Below are 23,571 nucleotides of genomic sequence, written 5' to 3'. Positions count from 1 at the left end.
TCCTTAGGGCCCCTCTTTAGTTGGTGAACTTCAACACACACGTTTATTAATGCTTTCGGGGGGGGGGGCATTTCTTCCCACACTGGCTCTACGGTGGGCGGCCTTGCTTGGCCTCACCTTCCCTTTTATGTACATCACGAAATACAGGAAATCAGGGGCTTAGCGATACAGATACGTGAGAAGCTGCTGGGTGGTGAGACTTCTGCTCATCCATCTTTTGTTAGTTTTTATAGGAGCCTGGGTGGTGAAGTGGGTGCCCAGCGGAATAGGGCTTTCTGCTCCCATAAAGAGTTAGTCTGGGAAAACCACATGGCCCGTCTAGCCTGGCCCGAATGGGTCTGAACAGACTCCATGGCACCGAGAAGCACTTTTAGAGTGAGTCCAGGGCTGATTCATCTTTGTCTTGTCCATGTTGGCCGAGCACTGGCCGAATGCTGAATGAATGAAGTCTCTAGAAGCTGATGTGACTCTCCCAAACTACTACACCCACAATCCATCAGGCACAGAACTAAGGAATCCAGGTAATTACCTAGGTGCGAACTCAGCCAGGTAGTGGGAGCTTAGAAACTTTCCAGGGGTGGCCCCAGGGAAGAGTTGGAGGGGAAGTTCAAGACGAGTGGATGTGACCTCGCTACTTTCTGGGAAACAAAACCTCTCCGTGGCCCCAGGGCTCTTTAAACTTCACAGTTAGTTTTCTTAATAAATTCCTGGAGCCCAGCCTAACTGTGTGTAGGGGGTTGGCCGCGGGCGTCTTCCGCAGCCCAGGGGACCTTTGGCACACCGCCTGGGGAGGCGATTGCTTGCAAAGGGGAGTTGAGAGCAGGGGTCAAGTCGCCCTGGGACCACATGCAACTCCGGGGCTTCCGTGAGAATCTGGGGAGCAGGGGGTGAGTAGAGGGCTCAGACGTTCGCTGAACCTAACTGTCCCCCAACGTCCCCCTTCTGCGCGCGGGGAAGTGGCGTGGGCTCCAGGGCCGCCGAAATGGGGAAAAGGCAGGGCGCCTGGGAGGGAGGCCGGCGTCTGGGCGGCCAGCAGCTGGCCGGGCGCCGCCGCCGCCGCCCCGCCCGTCGGGCGTGCGCCCCGCCTCCGCGGAGCGGGGCGGAGCCGCGGAGCCGCCGGAGGAGGAGAGGTCGGAGCCGTCTCCAGGAGCCCTTAGAGACCGAGTCCCCGGCGGCGACGGCGGGACAGCGCGCGGGCCGGCCAGGGTGCACCAAGCGGCGGGCGCGGCGGTGAGTGGTCCCCCGCGGGGACCAGCGCGCCGCGCGGGGCGTCGGCCCGCGAGTTCAGGGGCCGCCCCCGAGTTCCCGGGCTGGGAAGCGAGATGGAGGGAGGGAACGAAGGAAGGAAGAAGGAAGGAAAGAAGGAGGGAAGAGTGTCCCGGAGGGCGGGGACTGGTCTGGGCACTGGGCGCCCGAGCAAGGGTGGGGGAGGGCGGGCGAGAGACAGGAACCGGGAAACCCAACTGGCGAGTGAGAGCCCCCGGGGCGGGCGCGGGGGCCCCGACGGGCGGCGGTCCGAGGGCGCGGGAAGCCCGGGGCCCTCCGGAGCCGGGACGGGGCCGTGGATCCCGGGATGGAGGCGGCGGCGGCGGCGGGAGCGCCTGGCTCCCGGCTCGGCTCGCCGCCCTGCTCCCGGGCCGGCGGTTCTGCCCCGCGCGCGCGGTTGGGGAGGCCCCCCAGTGTCCCCGGCCCTTTGCTGGCCTTGGTGGCGCTTTGGGGACGGCCCGCCGAGGTGTGGAGTCCTGTCTGGGGTCGAGGGGGGACGCCCCACCCCGCCGTTCTACTTTCTGGGGCTCTTTCTGGGGACGAGCCGGCGGGGCTCCAAGGGGTCCAGCCCGGGAGATAGCAGGTCCCAGGGAGGCGAACCCATGCCGCGCATCATACATGGAATACATTGTATTGATTTGCATAGAGTAAGGGAGCCCCGGGCTCCGACTTCCGTGATACATATACGATGTATCTATATACGATGTATCTATATACAATGTATCTATCTTGCGTGACACAGATCTCTAGCTAACCGGATACTGGCTGTGTGAATTGGGGGTGTTTTCTGTTTTTAATGAGAGTGTTTCACTTGAAGCGAATTTTAATTGATGCGCTCTCATAAAACCGAGATCTCCCAACACTTGCTCTCTGCCATGCGTCTGTACCTTGTAAACCATTCATAACTTTGGAAGAGGAAGTCGTGACTCTTCAACCGAGCTCGCTCGTGGAGTGAAACTTTGAACACCTCGAAATCTAAGTGAGGGGAAGTAACTGAGGAGGCCTGGCATCTTGTGGTCATCCCCGCGCGGGTGTGGTTGTATACAAACAAGAGGACAGGGATGGAAAATGGCCAAAAGCCAGAGAGAAGCGAAGTACCCTCCCCTCCCCCGCATGTCACGGCACGTTTAATGGCTGCTCCGTGGAAGCAAACCGGGAAAATATTAGATCCTGTGGAGTTGGACGAACTTCACATGATTAGCCTCCCATCACTTATTTCCTCTCCCCCCACTCGCCTGCCTTCGCGGACACGGTTTATATTTCCTGGGGCAGTTGTGGCCTCTCCTGCCTAGATTGTCTATAATGAATCTCTTGGATGTTGTCAGAAGCACGGTCTGTGTCTGTGTCTTGTAGTTTAAAAACACGGTTTGGCTTTGCTCTTAAAGTGTAGTCACCAGACTGCACCATTGCTGGTGCTTCTCAGCTCTCTGTAGTAAATTATCGCAGGATCGAGGACCTCGCCCAGGAGAACCGGGAAGGCAGGCACTGCGCGGAGCCCTGGCTTGGATTTGACTATTGCCTCAACAGCCCTTCAAGCCCGTGAAAATTGAGTAAGGAGATGTCTTTGTTGTTTTGCTTTTGGCCAAAATGTACATATTAACCAGTCTCTATTTAATAAACAAAAACATATTTTACGCACAGATGTATTTTTAAAATCAAATATGTAAGAGCCTTTTCTCATGAAAGGACTTTAGAGTCTAATATTTAGTTCCATTGCCTTCTTAACAGTTAACCACCAACAGACAGTATTAGTTTAGGTCCAAAAAATGCTGAACTGTCTGTGCACTATAAAATTTTTTTGCAATGGAGTAGTATTGTTTTCTGTGTTTAGCTCAGGTAATTCAATGAGTACTAAACGCTGATTGAATTTTTTAGAAATGAAGGACATATGAATCTGTATTTCACAACAGGCTGACGAGAATAGTATTATAAAGATAATATTTTTTTCTGTGGATAGCTCCCGTCTTATTGAGAGATTTGCTCTCTAATAATTAGACTTGTGATGTTGGGCTCGGGTTAGAAATTCGGGGTGGTTTGTCAAGAGCGTAAGGTTTTCCAGTTTTTTTTAAAAAAAAAAACAACTAAGAAAATGGTTTGTTGATATCCGATTTATTTTATGTTAGGTTTGTAAGCTGTAAACGTTCTTCCGAGAGAAAAATCTCCCAAATTTAGAATTAAGGACATTTTATTATCTTGAAAACCTCAGAGATAAGAAAGCGTCCAGATTTAGAATTGTGTCCTTGACAGGGGTGGATTTGTTTTTATGTTTTATATATTTCAGTTTAAGCTTAACCCATAGAGTACATGTATGGAAGTCAGGTTGACTTTTCTGAGATCCAACTGGGCAGAGGGCAATTTGAGGGTGGGTTGGGGTGTGGCCTTTGGTGTCTGATATTCCCTCTTGGCAATATGATGTTCCCCAGATGTGAATATTGGTTATTTAATCTTATTCCGTCTTATCTTTAAGGTGGAACTAATAGTAGCCCCTACATCATAGAGCTTTTATGAAAGGGTATGAAGCAACCTTGGGAAACATGAATGTATCTAACATATAGCAAATGATCACAATTATGAGGTATTTAACTTATTGTCTTGCACAAGCAGCAAGCTGTTGTATGAATTATAAGATTGCTGTTTGAACTTTCTGGAAATTACTAGATGTAGAATTTCAATTTCTCAACATAGTACCTGATTTGTGTGTGGGTGCGTATATGTGTGGGGTGTGTGTGTGCTTTTGTGTGCGTGCGTGTGCGTGCGCATGATGTTTTGACCACAGCAGCGTGAATAATTGTGACTAATGGGTTCCTGGTTTTAATATGTTTTTAATGCTGAAGTTTCCTTCATATATTTAGTTAGTAAAAAATATTTGATTATTATTTTTAATTCTAAAGAGAATTTATATTTCAAATAATAATGCCCATCAGCCCTGAATGGAAAAATTGACCAGGAACAGAATATGTGTCTTTAACCAAGTATGATTTTTAATAATAGCATAGAAAAATATGACCTTAGGGGCATCCAGTTATTTACATTTTTATATACCTATGGCTAATGCCAACAGAGAAGCCATGACAAAATGTTTAGAACTGATTGCTATGGTTTATTTTTGCATTTATATGAGAATGGCTGTTCACTTAATTTGGAGGATCTACTCATCACATCATTGAATCATTTTCAAAGTAATTTGAAAAAGCTTCCCATTTAAAACCCTTTAAGCTATTGTTTTTTCTTAATGCACAGCAGGTGCACAGAATTGGACTGATCTTAATCTTAGCGCATGCTGCGGATGACTTCTCATTTTACTAATTGTTCCCCAGGGATTCGGAGATGGCAGTTTATAATATTTTTAAATAATTCTAAAGGATATAGTCTTACTATGCATGATTCCTTGTCTATGACATTAGATGCTGAAATAGCGGACGGCTGGAATTGAATGAACTATTGATTATTTTCACTCCTAGAGTATTATAGCTAGACTCCTGGCTCAGACTTAATCTCTCTGTTCCTCAGTGAGGTGTTGTGGAGGATAAGTGAGTTAATCTATGTAAAGCATTTAGAACATTGCCTGGCACATATTCCGTGTTCAATAAATATTAGCATTAAAGTACCACTTATTGAAATTGTTTTTTTATTTGCTAAATGTTATATTTGAGCAGATTATTTTTGAAAGAGGAAAACAACGATGTGCAATTTTAATATCACCTAAAATATAAAACAACAGCAACATTGACAACAACAAAAACACCCTAGTAACTTAGAAAGTGCTAATGAAGTAAGAGAACATAATTAAGTAACTGTCGTTACATCTCTTAGATGTGAAACAGATTGTGGACTTATTAATTTGTTCAGCACATTTATTCTTTTAGATCTCAATCCCATTTTCCTTTTGTATTAGAGACTTTAAAAGAATCAGTAGCCCATGAAGTCTGTGTTATGATCGGGCGACAGGGTTGAAAAGGTAGTATATGCAGCTCAGTGCATTATCACAATTACAACTAGATTGGAAAAAAATTTTAATAGGGAAAAAGGCTGGAGGAAATATTTCTGTAGATAAATGGATCATGAGGATTGTCTTCTTTTTCCTCCTATTTTCCCAGTGAACTTGAATATATAATCAAAAGTCGTGATTTTAGTGTAAAAGGTCCCCAGTAAATATTCTAGTGTACTGACTTACAAAAAGTAGGATTTTGATTTTTGGGGAAAAAAATACCAGTTAAAAGTCTTTAAGTTAAATGAGAAAACCTTCATATTGAGAATGGCACCCTGACTAAAGAGGGACTAGGAAGAAAGGTATTTTGTGGTCTGCTTCAGGAATTAGCCTGAAAACTCAAGAGACGACAGGGGTCTGCAGGTGATCATGGGGCTGGTGCGGGGCCAGGCCTGTTTCAATCTGTTGTGCGTAGGGTCGCCATGAAGAAGAGACCAACTAGATGGTAGCAAAGAACAACAAGAGGAGACCTTTATGATTTTTCTTCACAAAGGAGATTTGAAAAATTGAAGAATGGCTCATTATAATCTGCATATAGACCATGTCCACCAAGCTTGACATTATGGGGGTTGTCACTGCCCAGCTCCAGACCCTTTATGAACACGCATGCATTCGGACCCCACCTTCAGTGTATAAACACCTCACAGACACTAAGGAGTAGTAAATAGGCTCACTTGGTTTCAGGAAAGCTTGTTGTTAGATGCTGTTAAATCAACGCTCATGCGTGCACTCTTTATGTGCAACACAATGAAACACTGCTCTGTCCTGCACCATTCTCCCAATTGTTAGGTTTCAGCCCGTTGTGGCAGCCAGTGCCAATCCATCTAGTTGGCACTTTCTGCTTGTTGACCCTCAGCTTTGCTGACCATGATATCCTTTTCTAGGGACTGGACTCTCTCAATAACACACCAAAATTCTAGAGATAAAGTCTCACCATCCTTGCTTCCAAGGAGCATTCTGGCAGTATGTCCAAGACTGATTTGTTGATAAGATAATGAATGCATTTTAACTACATCTGCCGTGATTGACTTCACTATTTGTGTGCTATCAAGGCCATGCACATCCCTGAACTATGGTCAGGGGGGATTCACCGGAGGCTTCATCCATGTGGGGACCCTTCAAGTGGATTTGGGGCTTGCACTGTCATTCATAGTCTTCTGCCAACTGGTGGTTACAATTTAAGCTCTGATGCCATTTTAAATTTGTCGAGCTGTGGTGGCTTGTGTGTCGCTGTGATGCTGGAAGCTGTGTCACTGGTATTTCCAATGCCAGCAGGGTCACCCACAGTGAACAGGTTTCAACATTGCTTCCAGTCTAAGAACAGACAATGAAGAAGGATTCGGTTGCCCATTTTGTAGGAAGTAGCTGCTGAAAACCTTATATATTGCTTTGAAACATTGTCAGACACTGAAAGCCTAATGAATGGAAGCAAAGCATTGTTGGAAATAGTGCCGGAGATTGAGTCCCTCGGGTCAAAGGGTACTCATAAGATTGAGGAGGAGCTACTTTCTTGGAGTGGAATCGATCATGGTGGCATGATGAGGACAAATCTTGTGGGCGTGGAGGCTTGGAATCTTCATATGCTGATGAGGCAAGACTCGAGTAAGGAGAAATGGCTGCAGAAAGCTACAAATGATGGAACTCAGTGAACAAATCCAGGAAAATTTCAAGTTGTCAACAACTAAGTGGAATTCATAAAGATAAGTAGCCTAGGTATTAGTGAGTTGCAATGTACTGATATTGGTCATTTTGAATCAGAAATGCATATGGTTTACTATGGCAGGAATGATACAATCAAGAGGAATGGCATTGTATTCATTGTCAAAATGGACATTTCAAAATCAATCTTGAAGTACAATGCTATCTGTGATCTGATTGTATCTATCTGCCTTCAAGGAAATCCAATCAGTACAACTTTTCAAATTTATGCAAAAGCAAGTGATGAAGAAATTGAAGCATTCTTCCAACGACTTCCGTTGGAAGTTCATCAAACATGGCAACCAAGATTCATACATAATTATTGGTTATTGGAATGCAAAAGTTACAAACAAATCGGAAGGAATAGGAGTTGGAAAATATTATCTTGGTGATAGAAATGAAGCTGGAAATCACAGAATTTTGAAGACCAACCACTAGTTCATAACAAATACTTTTATAACAACACAAAAGGTGACTACATATATGAACTTCTCCAGATGGAATACACAGAAATCAAATTGACTGTATCTGTCTGGAGAAACAGTGGAGAAGCTCAATGTCAGCAGCTAAAACCAGGCCAGGGAAAGGCTGTGGAGCAGACCATAAGTTGCTCATCTGTAAGTTTAGATTAAAGTTGAAGAAAATTAAAACAAGTCATCGAGAGCCAAAATACAATCTTGAGTTTAGCCCCACTTGAATTTTGAGAACATTTCACGACAAGATTTCATGCATTGAACACTAATAACAAATGGCCTAATGAACTGTAGGAGGACATCAAGAACATTATTCATAAAGCAAAAGGTCATTAAGAAGACAGGCAAGAAAGAAAAAAATCAAAGTGGATGTGAGGAGAGACTTTGAAACTTGTTCTTCAAAGTGGAGTAGCTAAAGCAAATGCAAGAAGCAAACAGAAAATTTCAAAGGGCATCTTAAGACAAAGTAAAATATTATAATTAAATAAACAGAGACCTAGAGTTAGAAAAGTTAAAAGGAGGAACTTGCTCAGTGTATCTTAAACTGAAAGAACTCAAGAAACATTTCAAGCCTCGAGTTGCAATATTGAAAGTTTCTCTGGGCAACATAGTGAATGACGCAGAGAACAAAAGATGATGAAAAGAGCAGTCATTGTCCCAAAGCAACTAGTTAACATACAACTATTTCAAGAAATGGCATATGACTGTGAGCAATAACACTGAAGGAAGAAATTGAAGCTGCACTGAAAGCACTAGCTAAAGATAGCTTTCAGGATTGATGGAATACCAATTGAAAGATTTCAGTAAGCTGACGAAGCACTGGAAGCACTCACTTGCCTGTGTGAGGAATTTTAGTAGAACACCTGTTGGCCAACTGACCGGAAGAGATACGCACTTGCACCCATTCCAAAGAAAGGTGGCCCAACAGAAAGCTCATATTTTAAAAGAATATTATTGATATGATATGGAAGTAAATTTTTGATGAAGATCATCCAACAAGGATTGACTGCAACAGTACATTAACAGGGAACAGCCACAAATTTAAGCCAAATTCCAAGGAGTACGTGGAACAAGGGATATGACTGACATCAGCTGCATCTTCGCTGAAAGCAGAGAATACCATAAAGATGCCTACTTGTGTTTTTACTGCGAAAGCATTACTGTGCGGATCATAACAAACTGGAGAACCTTGAGAAGAATGGGAATTGTGCGCATGAGGAACTTGTACACGGATCAACAGACAAGTGCATACCGCATGGTTTCAAATCAGGAAAGCTGTCTGACAGTGTTAAGTCCTCTCTCCACACTTGTTCATTCTGTAGGCTGAGCAAATCATCAGAGAAAGCTGGGTCATCTGAAGAAGAATTTGGCATCGTGATTGGAGGAAGGCACAACTTGTGATACGCAAATGACACAATCTTGCTTGCTGACAGGAGGAATTCAAACATTTGCTTATAAAGATCAAGGATTGTAGCCTTATTGGATTGCAAGTTATTGTAAAGAACAACAAATCCTCACAACTGGAGCATGATAAATGAGAAAAGGCTGAAGTTATCAATAATTTTTGTCTTACCTGAATCCCCAATCAATATTCATGAAAGCAGCAATCAGGAAATCAAAAGAAACTTCATTGGGTAAATCTGCAAGGATGTTACTTGGAAAACTAAGGTGCATCTGACCCATGCCATGGTATTTTTAGTTGCTTCAGATGCAAGTGAAAGTTGCACACTGAATAAGGAATAATGAAGAATTGATAAATTTGAATTGTGGTGCTGGAGAAGAATGTAAATATGTGCCATGGACAAACAGATCTGTCTTTAAAGTATGGGCATACTGTTCTTTAAAAGCAAGAGTGGTGAGACTTTGTCTTACATACTTTGGACATATTATCAGGTAAACCAGTCCCTGGAGAAGGGTATCATGTTTGGCAATGTGAGGAACTACAAAATAGAGCAAAGCCCTGGACTAGATGGAGTGACATAGTGGCTACAACAAAGGGCTCAGGTATTGGAACAAGTATTTTATTCATAACAAGTTTGTATGAGTGGGAACTGAGTCAATGGCATCCAGTAGCAGCAACCAGTCCCTCCTTTGGATTTGGATTTTATTAAGTACAACCCTCAAATCATACAGGCTAATGGGCTTCTTCCATGTGGGCTTAGTTGATGCCTCACTCAGATAAATGCTTTTTAGAAGACAAGCCTCTAAGACCCTATCCGCTATTCTTTCCGATAGCTGGGCACCATCTGATTTTTCCCCACGATACTTTGCTATAGCACTCATATCTTCAGTGATCTCTTCTTGAGGGTGAGCATCGAGGAGGGTCATGCATATCATGGGAACTAACTGATTTTAGATTTGGCGTAGAATGAAATGGCAAGCCTTGGATCCATTCATATATATACCAGGGGGTATCAAAACAAACAAACAATCGAACGAAGGAATTCTTATTTTAAAGCTATGTAGTTAAATTTTTGTACACAGCAACCTTATCACCTTCTAAGTGCTCTCCATTACACTTAATATATTTGTCAAATCTTCAATTCCATTCTTGGAAACATTTTTTCAAACTCATCTGTTTGGATGGCTGACAGCACCTCCCACATTTTTTCTTCACCTCTTCTACCATCATCAAATCGCTGTCCTCTCGTGTCCCTTTTTATTCATGGAAACAAATAGAAATTACAGGGAGTGGGTCAGGTGAGTACAGTGCACAGGGCAAGAGAGACCTTCTGGGTCTTTTGTTTTTTGTGGGTTTTTTTGCCAAAAACTTGCACACTGAACTAGCTGCACGAGCAGGTGCTTTGTTATGGTGGCAAAACCAGTTCCCCTGTCTGCCACAAATCAGGCCTTTTTTGTCACCCTGTTACGCAATCTTTTCAAAAACCTCTAAATAGAAGCTTGATTAACAGACTGACCTAGGGGAACAAACTCCATATGCACTATGAGTCGACATTTTTGGGTGTTCGGGAAGTTGACGGAAGTCCAGAATGAGATTTGTTACTAATTGACATTTCACCTTTTTTAAAATAAGAAAACCATCTCGTGTATTTGAGTTTTTCCCATAGTGCTGTTCTTGTAAGCTGTGTTCAACATCACAGTGGTTTCTGCAACATTTTTCCCTGTGCAGAAAACAGAATTTCTCAGCCATATGCTGCTCTCTTAAATTGGCCATCACAAAAAAAGAGGTTCCAACAAAACTGCTTTTATGAAAAAATTCACTGTGACCAGCGAGAACCTTCCCAGGCAACGCTACTGAGTGCACTAACTCAGAGGGAGTTGTAAGATACTCGCTCACCTAGTGGGAAACATGCACACTGAGAAAGCTCTACTCTGCCCAGCACAATTGCAGGTTTTTTGGTACCCCCTGGCATGTTTTATACATATCTCTGATTCCCCTCGGGAACATCATTCTCGTTTATGTTAAATATCATCCCCCTGGAGCATAAGGTAATTCTATTGATAGTGCATTTAACTTCTCATTATTTGGAATGGAAATGCTTTAGAGAAAAGGAAATTATATAAGAATAGACTGGCTACAAACTGCAATACATGAATTGTACAGATTAAACTCTGAAGTGTTTGGATACGGTGTACACAAAGAATGGGGCTTGCTAATAGGGCACCTTTTCCACCCCCAACAGTTTTATTGGCATATAATTCACATAGTGTACAATTAAATCATTCAGTCATATCACAAATAGTTGTACAATAATATCACAATAAAATTTAGAGCTTTTTATTCATTCTTCTACTCATCATTCTTAGCTCCCCATTTTCTCTCAACTTCCCCTGCCATACCCCTATGGAATGATGAATCTAGTTACTGCCTCTGTAGATTTACCTATCCTGGATTTTATATACAGAAAACAATTTTTTTTAACTTAAGAACAATAACAAACTAAAACAGATAAGCACCTCATTGAGAAGAAAGAAAATATTGAAAACCAGGAGAAATTTAAACAGCTCATAAGGGAAATTAAATGATAGGTGCTAAAGTTTTACCTAACTGTACCTGCAACAAATCCTCTTTCTAGTACATTCTACGTGATAGCAGGCTATTCCCATCTCTGGTCCACGGCTGGAGGAAATTTACCAGGGCCTTAATCCATGTGTATTTACCCTTTACTTTTTTAAAAACGGAGACAGCTTTAAAATATGTCTAAAGGGAGATCAAGTGATAAGATACTAAATTTTAACCTAATTGCATCTGCCACAATCAACTCTACAATGTTCTCTGTCTGATACAGGACCAAGTCACACCTCAGTTGTGAGTTGTTCCCCACCTTGCTCCATTCACATCATGAAGGTCCACCCACCTTGCTCCATCCACATCATGAAGGTCCACCCCACCTTGCTCCCTCCACATCATGAAGGTCCACCCACCTTGCTCCATCCACATCATGAAGGTCCACCTACCTTGCTCCATCCACATCATGAAGGTCCACCCACCTTGCTCCATCCACATCATGAAGGTTCACCCACCTTGCTCCATCCACATCATGAAGGTCCACCCACCTTGCTCCATCCACATCATGAAGGTCCACCCCACCTTGCTCCATCCACATCATGAAGGTCCACTCTGCTTTCAGGAGGCAACTTCCAGTTGCATTGTGAGTGCCTTCCAGCCAGAGGGGACTTCTCTTCCAGCACTGTGCCAGCCTTGTTCTCTTGCTACTTAGAAGGCTACTAGTGGCGAATCTGTAAAAAATAAATTGTTTATTCCTCCTTCTTGGTCTCTTCTTAGTCTGGAAGCTCTGCTGAAATCTCTTTACCCGGGTGACCCTGCTGGTATTTGAAATACCAGGGACATAGCTTCCACCATCACAGCAGTACTCCAACCACCGAAGTAGGAGACCCTGACACAGCTGGGGACATAAGAAATCATTGTAACACGGTAGTTGGGGCTTGTTTTGTATTTGTGAGGATGTCCTGATTAAGCTTCACAAGAGCTCAGTCAAGCATTCTGAGGTTCTGTAAAGGTCCGAACCTCGCTGCAGTGGCAGACCCTGATTGGATCCATGCGGTGAGCCCCTCTACATACTAGGCTTGCTCTGAGCCTCTCCCATATACAAGTATTCTCATCCTTGCCGCTGTTAGGGGACATCAGATTGCTTCCAACTCGCAGTGGCCCTGAGCACCGCAGAAGAGACCACTGCCTGGCCCTGCACCGTGCTTTCCCTTGTTCTGATGGTTGAGCCATTGCTACAGCCACTGTCAGTCCCTTTCGTTATGGAATGCCCCTGTTTTGGTGACCCTCGTCCACTTGGTTACTGTTGTTAAGCCTGATGTCCTTCTCGGGACTGGTCCCTCTTGATAGTATGTCCAAAGGACGGTCAAGATGCACAGCCTCCGCACCTGTGGAGCAGTCCTGCTCTATCCTGTGGTCTTCCTTGAGTCAGATTCAACTTGATGGGCGTGAGCTGTTTGGGTTTTAGGGTGTATCTTGCTCCGTGCTCACAAAGCCCAGTCAAGCAAGCTGAGGTGCTCGAAAGGTCCGAACCTTGCCAAAGTGGTAGAACCAGAGTTTGATGCAGAGTTTATCTGATTCAGAACCACAGCACAGGTTCCACTATGCCAGCGGTTCTCAACCTGTGGGCCGTGACCCCTGGGGGGGGGCATTGAATGACCCTTTCACAGGGGTCGTCCGATTCATAACAGTAGCAAAATGACAGGAAGTAGTAACGAAAATAATTTTATGGCTAGGGGGTCAGCACCGCATGAACTGTAGTAGAGTTGCGGATTTCGGAAGGTTGAGAACCACTGCTCTGGCCAGAGGTGAGAGTGAAGAGGGCTTTGTGTCAGAAATTACATTTAAAAGCTGTAAACCAAGCCTAGGAAACATGAAGAGAGAGCTCCTTTTAAGGGTGAGATGGTCCACGTGAGGAGAAATTTGTGGGCATCCTGTTGGGCTCAACCCTCTCAAGCCATGGAAGTTGAAGCTTCCACAGTTGCCCCCCAGACCCAATCCTCACTAACCTCTCTACAGGTGATGAAGCTGTACGCTATCCACCTCCCAAGTTTTCTCAGGAATGCAGGTCGTTTGTATCTACAGCAGAAAAGGAAGAGGATTCGATTCGAGCTGGACTATTCAGTTCCTTGCTGATTCACAAAGAAAAATTATTTAGTGTCACTTAAATGTTTGATTTATCGGGCCAGGCTTTAGTGAGCATCATACAAAGAGGACTTCCGATTTGGTTCATTCCAGTTTGACCCCCTGTTAAGAGTTTGCACGTCCACCCCAGAGGTACTGAACCAGAATCTACATTTTAAAAAGGTTTCTGTGGATCCGGGATAGAAGTCCTGCTAAAATATAGGTTCTGGTGTGGTATATCTGGGGTGCAAAGGCCAATTCTTAGCAGGGGATGGAGCCAGAATGAACCCGTTTGAGCTGTTAGTGTCTGGCTGCCATCCCCTGACCAGGTGGGTTTGGGCTTTGGTTTAACGAGGCTGCATTTCAGGATTACCGTACAAGGAAGCTGCAATTGCTCCAGCCTGGTCAGACTTTGGACACTCCAGTCCTGCTGCAGAATTAGTAGCTAAAAGAGCTTCTAGTTTGGCCTGCCTCGGAGAATCCTTGCTAAGAGTCGTGTGTGACTCTCAGATTTATCCATTGCAGCCAGGTGCCTCTGAGACCAGCGGGAGAAGAGGCCTTATATTTTGGGTGTTTTTCCTACAGACTCGGCTACTTTTGTCCTTGAAGTCAAATCTAATGTCCCATGTGAGCTGACATTCAAAACTGATTGGACATAATGAGGTTCTCAGAGGACCGAGAGGAAACCATCACAAATGGTTCATTCCACCAGAATCTCAGGAAAATTAGAAAAATAGTTGATTCCAGCAGTCAGTCACTTGGCTGGCATGGAAGATCCCCTCCTCTTGGGTTGTCATGATCACAAAAGGCTCAGGGGATGGGCTCTGAATCCGTGTTCACCACACTGGCACTTTATGGACAGAGTTGCCTTCATTCGCAGTGGGTGTGTGCAAACCCACATGGGTCCTTGGAGGGTGGACTCGGCTCTTCCCTGGATGTAATAATAATAATCGGGCTTTTATGTAGCTGCAGATGCTGCCAGCGAGCTGTCCCTGACCACAGGACAGTAAACCTTTAATAATCACTGAGATCCTTTGGTTTAGATCCCAAACTTGAAGTCACCTCACATTTTGTCTACTTTCCAAGGAGAAATTATTGTTCAGGAGCAGCAGCATATGGCTTCTCCTGAAGGGAAGATTCAAGTGGAACTCTGTTCGATCCCAACATAAGCCAGATCTAAAATCCCATGTGAGCTGAAACTCAAAACTCTTTGGCCTTATTGTAAGGTTCCCGGAGGACCAGGATAAAACCATCATCATGGTTGATTCAGCCAGCGTTCCGGGCAGATTGGAAAAACCGTTGAAGTCAGCAGATGTGGTGTGTGAACTGTACCCAGACTAAACTTTTAGAACTATGTGACCTATGTGTAGCCTGTACATTGGACCATGGGGACTTCCCATGGGTAGGCAAGGCCATGGTTGGTTGTTCAGAGAAGTCCGTCAGCCATGGGTTGCAGGTCTGGCCAAGAAGCAGAGAGTTGCCTAGCGACTTCTTGACAACCTGCATAGAACGATTGCGCAGGTTGTTTATTGCCCAAGGATGCCTGGCCGAGGAGGTAAGTAAGGGCTGACATCTGCTCAAGACGCTCTCTGTCTTGGGTTGCACTGCCTCTCCCAGACTAAAGGGACACTTCTTTCTGACTCCACGAAGCCAGCAAGGCTAGGTCCACTGGAAGGGCTGCCTGTTGTGCTGACTTACACAAAGGCCCTAACACCGTAGCCAGCCGCACTCTGCCTCTCCAAGTCCCTTCAGTCACCCTGGCAAAGCCAGAAGCCAGCAGGGCCTGGCACACAGTAAGTGCTCACTAAATGCCGGGGAATGAGGGACTAAAATGGTATTCTCTGCAGTATGCACCAGCGAGCCAGTTTCCGAGCCAGTGTTCTTTTTTAATGAAAAGTAAAACAGATGTTATCTGCTCAGAAGCACAGTTTGTTTTCAGTGGCGAGAGTTCACTTTGATGGGCATCTTCCTCTCAAATCGATCCTTTCCTGAGGGCCCCCTACGGAGCAGTTCTACTGTCCTCCAGAGCTGCCGTGAGTCGGAATTGAGGAATTGACTTGACGCAGTGGGTTTGGGAGTTCAGGGACATGTCATGACAAGCACTTGGGGCATTGTTGACATTCTGCTAGTTAAACCCCGATGACAATATTTGTTGGAATGACTCTGGGGTCCTTGTACCCCTAATGCAGTCCACCCGATGAAGGGCATGCATTGTTGACTCCCAGGCATGTGAGGAGAAATTCTTGTTATTTATTGACCAGCCTTGGGGACAGGGTGCAGACATTCATGCCTGCGAGAGCCTTTGGAATTACTTAGGTGCTTGTAGATAAGGATTTTTCTAGTTGGGGGTAAGAAGTGGAATAGGAGTAGGAAAACCTTGTGGCCCAGGCATTCCCAAATGAAGGAAATTTGTATCCGGTTTAGTGCCAGCTGGCCATTCTGGCGTATTTTAAGCTGATCCTTCAGAAAACCCACTATCAGAGTTCTGCTTCCTGGAAGCTCTCCTTAGAGGCAATTACACAGCAGGTAGGCTTGGCTGTGTTTAGTGGATTTAATTGCTAAGGAAAAAAAACCCTAAAAAACAACAACAAACACCCCGCCCCCCCCAAAAAAAAAACCCAACCCAACCAAAGCACAAAAACAACCCGCTGCCCTCGAGTAGATTCTAACTCGCAGTGATCCCAGGTCGGTCAGAGGAGAACTTTGTTCCATAGGAATTGCAGTGCTGGACAAGTCGGAATTAACTCAGTGGCAGTGGGTTTGTATTTTTGTTTTCTTTTTATGGTGAGGAGATCTGGTGGGTAAGTGGTTAAAGAGGCTGGCTGCCCCCCAGGAGCTTGTTGCTTTGAACCCACCTGCCATTCTGCAAGAGAAAGGTAATGGCAGTCTGCTTCTGGACAGACTTACAGGTTTGGAAAGCCCGAGGGTGCAGTGCCCCTCCATGTCACAGGTCTCCGATCTTCTGTTTTACGGGGAGATTGTTAGCTGCTGTCCAGTGGGTTCAGCTTGCGCCAGCAGCCCTGCGCCAGCAGCCCTGCGCCAGCAGCAAGAAGCACTAACCGCCCTGTGTCATCCTCACCGTCATTGCTACACTTGAGCCCGTGGTTGCAGCCCTGGTCTTCCTCCATCCTGTTGAGGAGTTTCCTCCTTTTTATTCACCTCCACCAAGTAAGCTGTCCTCTCCACGGTGTCGCCTCTCCTGATGACTGGTCCAAAGTAGATGAGGTGAAATGTCATGATCCTAGCATCCAACGAGCATTCTGGCTGTCAGCTGCCCTACAGCCTGGCTGTCCGTGTTCCAGGACAGAAGTGTATTCACCACCAACCCTGTAATTCAGAGGCTTCAGTACTTCTGCCATCTCCTTTATTCATTGCCCAGCTTTCACATGCAGATGAGGGGTGCCTCCATCCTCCAAGTGGCACCTTGATTTTTAACACGAGTGAGATCTGTTGCTACCGACTTGCCAAATGCAGTACTTCTTGGAGAGTATCTTCTGAAAAGAAAAAGAAAAGTGAGCAGGTGCAGAAACTGGAAAGCCTTTCCCCATTTCATCGGGTTAAATGCAGCCTTCTCCAGACAAACTCACATCCTCAAAGCCGAAATACCAGGACATGATTATGTAGAACCGAGGAACCGTGACAGGGTTTCTCTGAAGAACCAACTCGCCTGTATACTTTACAGTTGGATTTGATCTTCCAAAATCCAGGGAGTCCCAGCTTTTCAGGAATAGCCCTGTTGGATTAAGCAGAATCCTCCAGCACATGCTTCCCCCTCGTGCTTAGCATGTATATTTGATGAGCAGCATGCTTCAGCCGTTCCTGTCTCGGCCCAGGAAGTAAATAAAGGCTCCTGACAAGTGGCCTGGGAGGCAATCCTAGTGTGTCTCTCTTTGCTTCCCATTCACCTCCGGGTCTCTGACTTCTGCCTGGCTGCCATCACTCTCCTGGGGCTCGGCTGCCCACACCCAGCAGGTGAGAGAGACCAGGTCAGAGGCCAGTCTCTCCTTGCTTGTGTGCATTCCTCTTGAACTCTGGACCAGTGTTCCTCCGACTTACTGGTGCCTCACTTGAGAAATTGCCTCCCTACACGCTGGCTTCTTAAAGCCCGTCTCCTGAGCTGGACTCCTCCTTCAGAAATAAAAACCAGATCCACTCCTATCTTGTTGGATCTAAGGGTTCCCAAGATGGTCCACCTTTATGGACTCAGATGGCCTCATCTTCCTCTTCAGCGTGGCTGCTGCGGAGTTGGCAGTTCAGTGCAGCCGCAGCACCGTCAGTCCTCACTCCGTTTTCCTTCAAACTCGTCTTTCTCCGTTCTTCACACTCCTTCACACAGCCTTGCCGTTAAAATAATAATCATGTATATGGTCCCTCAAAAAATTCATGGCCAAGTAAAAAGGCGTTACCGTTGTAGGTTACCCTCACATTGGGTGTGATTCATGGTGGGTCCATGCACAACTGAATAGGCTGTTTGTGGAAGTCGATCACCCGGCATTTCTTCCTAGACTGGCTTAGTCACGAAGCTCCCCTGAAGCCTGCTGGGCATGTTAGCCTCCACGGACAGATGAGGCCCACATGCAGCACACTGGCCAGGAATTAAACCCAGGTCTACTACGTGGAAGGCAAGAATTCTACATCGGACCACCAGTGCCCTTGTATGAAAAGTAAACACTGAAGAATCTTGCTCTCATCCCCATTCATGTTTTTCCCTCTCTACAGGGAGCAATTTGTATTAATCTTGTTTTTGTTCTCCCTTTCATAAAAGACAGCATGCATCTTTTATGCCTTACTCTGTAAATGGCCTTTTAGTAGTTTGTCATGAATAGTCGTGGGAGATCTCTGTCTACCACCATAGAATCCCAAGGATTCACTTTTTTAAAACTAGTTTCCAGTGTGTGCATGTGCCAGTGTGGGGATTCTGGGTTATGACAACCAAAAAAGACGTAGCGTGCATCCTTTGGAACAGGAGTTCCTGCACTGGGAAAGCTCCTGGTCCTGGGGAAGACTAATGCTGACGTCCCTGGGACTCTCCCCCTCCGGGTCCAGTGGCAGGATACATTGACTCCCTCAGCTTTGCCCTTACTCTTAGTCCATCTGGATAGCAACCCGACTCCTTGACCCCATTTGTCATTTCTCTGTGGCACTCCCCACTCTTCCTTGAGACCTCATCGGAATTGCCCCTGATGTGCATAGTGCTCCCAATAGTTTACTTAGGCACGCTAGGATTTTATGCTGTTCAAAATAACTCCACACTCACTGCTATTGAGTGGATTCTGACTTAAAGCAACCCTGTAGGACAAGGTATAACTGTCCCATTCCCCGCCCCCCCACCCCCACCCACGGCCATGGATTTCTAAGACTAATTCTTTACAAGAGTAGACGCTCATGAAGCAGCTGGTGGTTTTGAACTGCTGACCCTGCGGTTAGCAACCCAATGGGAAACTGCTACACTACCAGAGGTCCCCTTAAATTTTATCAGCCTCTTCCCATTTCCCAAATTCTGAAACCACATGCATATTTTTAGGACTCTGAAGAAGTAGCACGCCCACTTCTTGGTACCAAATCCACCCTTAATTATGTAGGGCCACGGTGGTAGAGACACTGCAAGTGTGTGGCTTTAACAAGCAGAGGCTTATTCTCTCCCTTCCGGAGGTGAGAAGTCTGCAGTAGGCATGCCAGTGGTAGGGGAAGGCTGGCTCTCTCGGTGGCCTCTGGAGGAAGGGCCTCATCTCCTCACCTGTTCCCCGGTTCCTCGGAGATTGCCATGTGGTTGAGATCTGTCTTAGCCCATCTGTGTTCATGTGCCAGTTTCTTCAATATCTTTTCTATCCACAAAGATCTGGATTCAAGAGACACCAGACACTGGTCTTGCCTCATTCACATAACAAAGATAGCCCATTCCCAAATAGGATTACAACTTCAGGCCTCTCTCCCTCACTGCCATGGAGTCAATGCCAATTTACAGTGACCTTGTAGGACAAGAGAGCACTGAGAACAGCTGTCTATGGGAGTAGAAAGCCCCATCTTTCCCCCTCAAGGTGGCTGGTAGTTTTGAACTGTGGAGCTTGCCGATCGCAGCCCAATGCATAACCACTTCACCACCAGGGCTCCTAACTTTTATATGTTTCTCGGGACATAATTCAACCTAACAAGTCAAATTCCAGTAAGTGGGACTGTAAAATCCTGGAACGTGGCTTTACCATTCCTCTGGGGAAGGGGAAAACCATTGTGTCCGTCCCTCCGTAGCACATGGATGCGTCCTTGTCCCCACAGCCCCACCAGCAAAATGCGTTGCCAGCTCTTTTTACTTTTGCTAATGTGGTCCGTGAGAAATAGTGACCTACGGGAAATTTAATTTTGCTAATGATGAGAGAGGTCCGGGGTTGAGGCTGTTTTAATGTCTTTTCCTGGCCACTGTGGCCTAGAGCTTCTGTAGTGGACATTCCCTGCCCTTTCCTCCCTGTTCAAGCACGGAGCGTACATACATTTCTGCCAGAGTAGCCTTTGAAGGTGATGGCTCCTGGGGCCCCAGGGTAGAGTGGACTGCCGAATTATCTTTGTCCGTGCAGAATCTGCAGAAGTGGAAAGTGGGTTTTATGCCAGTTGCTAATGTCTGGATTATAAATAGTTTTCAGCTAATGGTATTGTTAAACTGGGCCTTCTCCAAAACGATCACGAAGATGATCCTTTCGTCTAGAATTTCTCTCTGTCAAAGAAAAACAAATGAGGGAGATTGAAAATATGTAGATTCCAGTGGAATTTTCTGCAAAATCTTGTAAGAAATCTAGACTTCCCATTTGCACATATCTCCTGAAAGGAAGTTGTTGCTTTTTAATTTTTTATTAGGATCGGGCTCCTGTGGTCCTTTTGACTCCACCATCAGAGAGCCGTCTACTCTCCAAGGTGAAGGCAAGATGAAGTAAAAGTTCTCCGTGAGGAGTCGGGTCAGAGTTCAGGGTTCTGCACAGAGGGTGGAGCTGGAGCCGCCTTCTTCCGTCAGGAGTCGTTTCCATTCACCTTTTGGGAAACGCTTTTGAAGTGAAATGAATTTTCATCTTGAAAATGAATTCCACTGAAAGAGGAGGGGGGGTCACGGTTTGGTGAAAAAAGTGGCTGTGGCTTTGTTAGTTTACTCTTAGACATTCGTATGAGGCAGTCTTGTAGCAAGTTGGCGTGCATCTCTGTTTTTAAAGGGGGGAGGACTTGGGGTGGTGGTGGAGGCAAAATGCAAGCCCTTTCTCAAGAGTTCCCGTGTTCTGGCAGTTAAGGCACTTGCTGATGAAGATCAAGGATAGCAGCCGTCAGTTAGGATTCAGACTCAAGAAAGATCCCAAACAGATCTTATCTTCCAGGCCCAGCAGTCTACTTCTTCCTAACTCTCGGATATGCGGGCTGGTTCTTTTGCGAAGGTGACTTTCGTGCTCCCCGGAAGGGAAGCTTTGTTTCCCTGTTAGCCTAGCAGTGCGGGCTTCCGCACAGGGCGCCGCTTGGCCTGGCTCTTCTAGCCACAGCTTTCGTAATGTCTATGAAATGACTTGTTTAAGGCTGTGCAAGTGTAAAGTGTTTGTAGCCCACTAATGGGATTGGAAAGATTGCTGATAATGTCAATAAGGTACGTGCCATCCATGTGGAGTGGGTTTGTACCTGGAGGTTGTATGGGGCTCATGTGGAGGTGGGTCAGTTTAGCTATACTTCTCGGTGTAAAAGGAGCCATCTCAGAAGAAAACAGAGTGGGGTCTCACCACTCTCAAGAAAGAAAGATCCAGGAGTGTGGAGTGTGTCTTTTGGATCCCAAGGTCCCTGCTCAGAACCTTCTTGTTCCAAAAACCAGAGAGCTGTGATATCAGAGATGGTCAGAGCAGCCATAGAACCACGGGCTGTGACAGAGCAGTGGGCTTCTAAACCCACTGCCCAGCGAGCAAGAAGACCCAAGGAGCTGAAGCTCAATGCCCTCAGGGCGAGGTTTGCTGGTATAATGGGTGCATAATTGGCAGAGTTACACTAGCCCAAGCAGGGCAGAATTCCAGGGGCTGCAGGGCTAGCAGGCCAAAAGCAGGCCACAAGACCAGCTGAGAGGAGGCTGTCTTTTCTCAAGACCTGCCAAGTCCTGCACTTTCCTGATCCATTACTTACCTGATAATCTCATAATTGCCCACTTGGGGAGTCACGGGACCAGAACCGGCCTTCGTGCTATTTTTACATTGCTCACCGGTTAACTCCGCAAGGGGGGGACTCTGTCTGGTGTTGGTGAAGAATACATAATGTGGCACGGACTGCCAGAAGAATGGGTGCAGCCGTGTGGAAGAAGTATAGCCAGAATACTTCGTAAAAAAGAAGATGGTGAGATTTCATCTCATGTCCTTTGGACACGCTATAAGGTGGAGCCAGTTCCTGGAAAAGAACACTATGCTCAGTAAAACAGAGGGTAAAACAAACAAACAGCATGACTCTTAATCAGATGAATAAGCGCTACAACAGTGACCTCAAACACAGGTAAGCCCCGGTCCCAGTAGTGGTTCCCTCTGCGGTACATAGGGTCACTATGAGTTGGATCTGTCTTGATAGCATCTAACACTAATAGGGCACTTGCTGGTGAAGACCAGGATAGCAGCCCTCAGTTTGGATCACGGGCTCAATTGTAAGAAAGACCCAAATCCTCACACCTGGACTAATAGATAACATCATGGTAAATAAAGAAAAGGTTGAAGTGGTCAAGGATTTTGCCTTGCTTGGATCCACGATCAGTGCTCACGGAAGCAGCAGTCAAGAGATCAAAAGACGTATTGCTTTATGTAAATCTGCTGAACCTCTTTAGAGTATTGAAGAGCAACAATATTACTTTGAGGATTAAGATGGCACCTGACTCAAGCCACACGTGTGTCAAAGTTGGACATTGATTAAGGAAGACCATAGAAGAATTGACTCATTTAAATTGAAATGTTGGGGTAAACAAGCGGCCATCCAGCTCAGAAACAACAAAGCCCACATGGAAGAAGCACATTAGCCGGTGTCAAAGGGATCAGGTATCAGGCATCATCAGAACAAAAATCTTACATAGTGAATGAGGTGGGGTGTGCGGAGTGGAGACCCATAGCCCATTTGTAGGCCACTGGACATCCCCTGGCAGAAGGGTATTGGGGAGGAGACGAGCCAGTCAAGGTGTGATGTAGCACCGATGAAAAATACAACTTTCCTCTAGTTCCTAAATACTTCCTCCTCCCCCCACTATCATGATCCCAATTCTACCTTACAAATCTGGCTAGTCCAGAGGATGTACACTGGTACAGATGGGAACTAGAAACACAGGGAATCCAGGGTGGATGATCCCTTCAGGACCAGTGGTGAGAGTGGCGATACTGGGAACATAGCGGGAGGGTGGGGTGGAAAGGGGAAACCGATGACAAGGATCTACATGTGACCTCCTCTCTGGGGAACAGACAACAGAAAAGTGGGTGAAGGGAGACGTCAGACAGGGCAAGATATGACAAAATAATAATTTATAAATTATCAAGGGTTCATGAGGGAGGGGGATGTGGGGAGGAAGGGGAAAAAATGAGGACCTGATGCCAGGGGCTTAAGTGGAGAGCAAATGCTTTGAGAATGATGAGGGCAATGAATATACAGATGTGCTTTACATAATGGATGCATGTATGGATTGTGATAAGAGTTGTATGAGCCCCTAATAAAACTATGAAAAAGATTGATATGTTGGAGACAAATATTGAAAAGTACCATGGATTGCTAAGAGAACAAACCACTGTGTCTTGGAAAAAGTATGGCCAGAGTGTGCCTTAGAGGCAGGGATGGGAACGCTTTGTCTTACATACTTTGGATAGGACCTCCTGTTTGGTAAAGCAGCAGGACAGGAAGGCCCTCCAGGAGGTGGGTTGATGCAGTGGCTGCAACAGTGGGGGCTCGAGCATGGGAGCAATCGTGAGAATGGGCAGTGTTTCATTCTGCTGTGCATAAGGAACTGACTCGGTGGCGCCTAACAACAATAAGAGTGGAATGTCATCTAGTTCCTCTGGGGACTTTTCCTCCTGAGGGCAGAT

The 23,571-nt window shown here is 45.8% G+C and overlaps 1 protein-coding gene across 5 annotated transcripts in view; it reads left to right on the top strand.

Moving 5' to 3' along the window:
• Positions 1 to 398: 398 nt before the first annotated feature.
• Positions 399 to 23,571, top strand: part of GNG12 (G protein subunit gamma 12) — a 176,298-nt gene continuing 153,125 nt past the window's right edge. The window contains exons 1-2 of one of the 5 annotated variants that reach the window (XM_075557281.1): positions 1,111 to 1,230; positions 2,690 to 2,816. The gene's annotated coding sequence lies outside the window, so the exon portion shown is untranslated. Of the gene's footprint in view, positions 522 to 798; positions 888 to 1,074; positions 1,231 to 2,689; positions 2,817 to 23,571 lie in introns of those variants that run through there. The other 4 variants (XM_075557283.1, XM_075557282.1, XM_075557280.1 and 1 more) reach the window with 4 other exon arrangements.

This window comes from Tenrec ecaudatus, chromosome 1, assembly GCF_050624435.1.
Source record: "Tenrec ecaudatus isolate mTenEca1 chromosome 1, mTenEca1.hap1, whole genome shotgun sequence".
In the NCBI taxonomy this organism is placed as follows: Eukaryota; Metazoa; Chordata; class Mammalia; order Afrosoricida; family Tenrecidae; genus Tenrec; species Tenrec ecaudatus.
The sequence above is the reverse complement of the archived record's forward strand: the minus strand, read 5'-3'. Positions and strand labels throughout refer to the sequence as shown.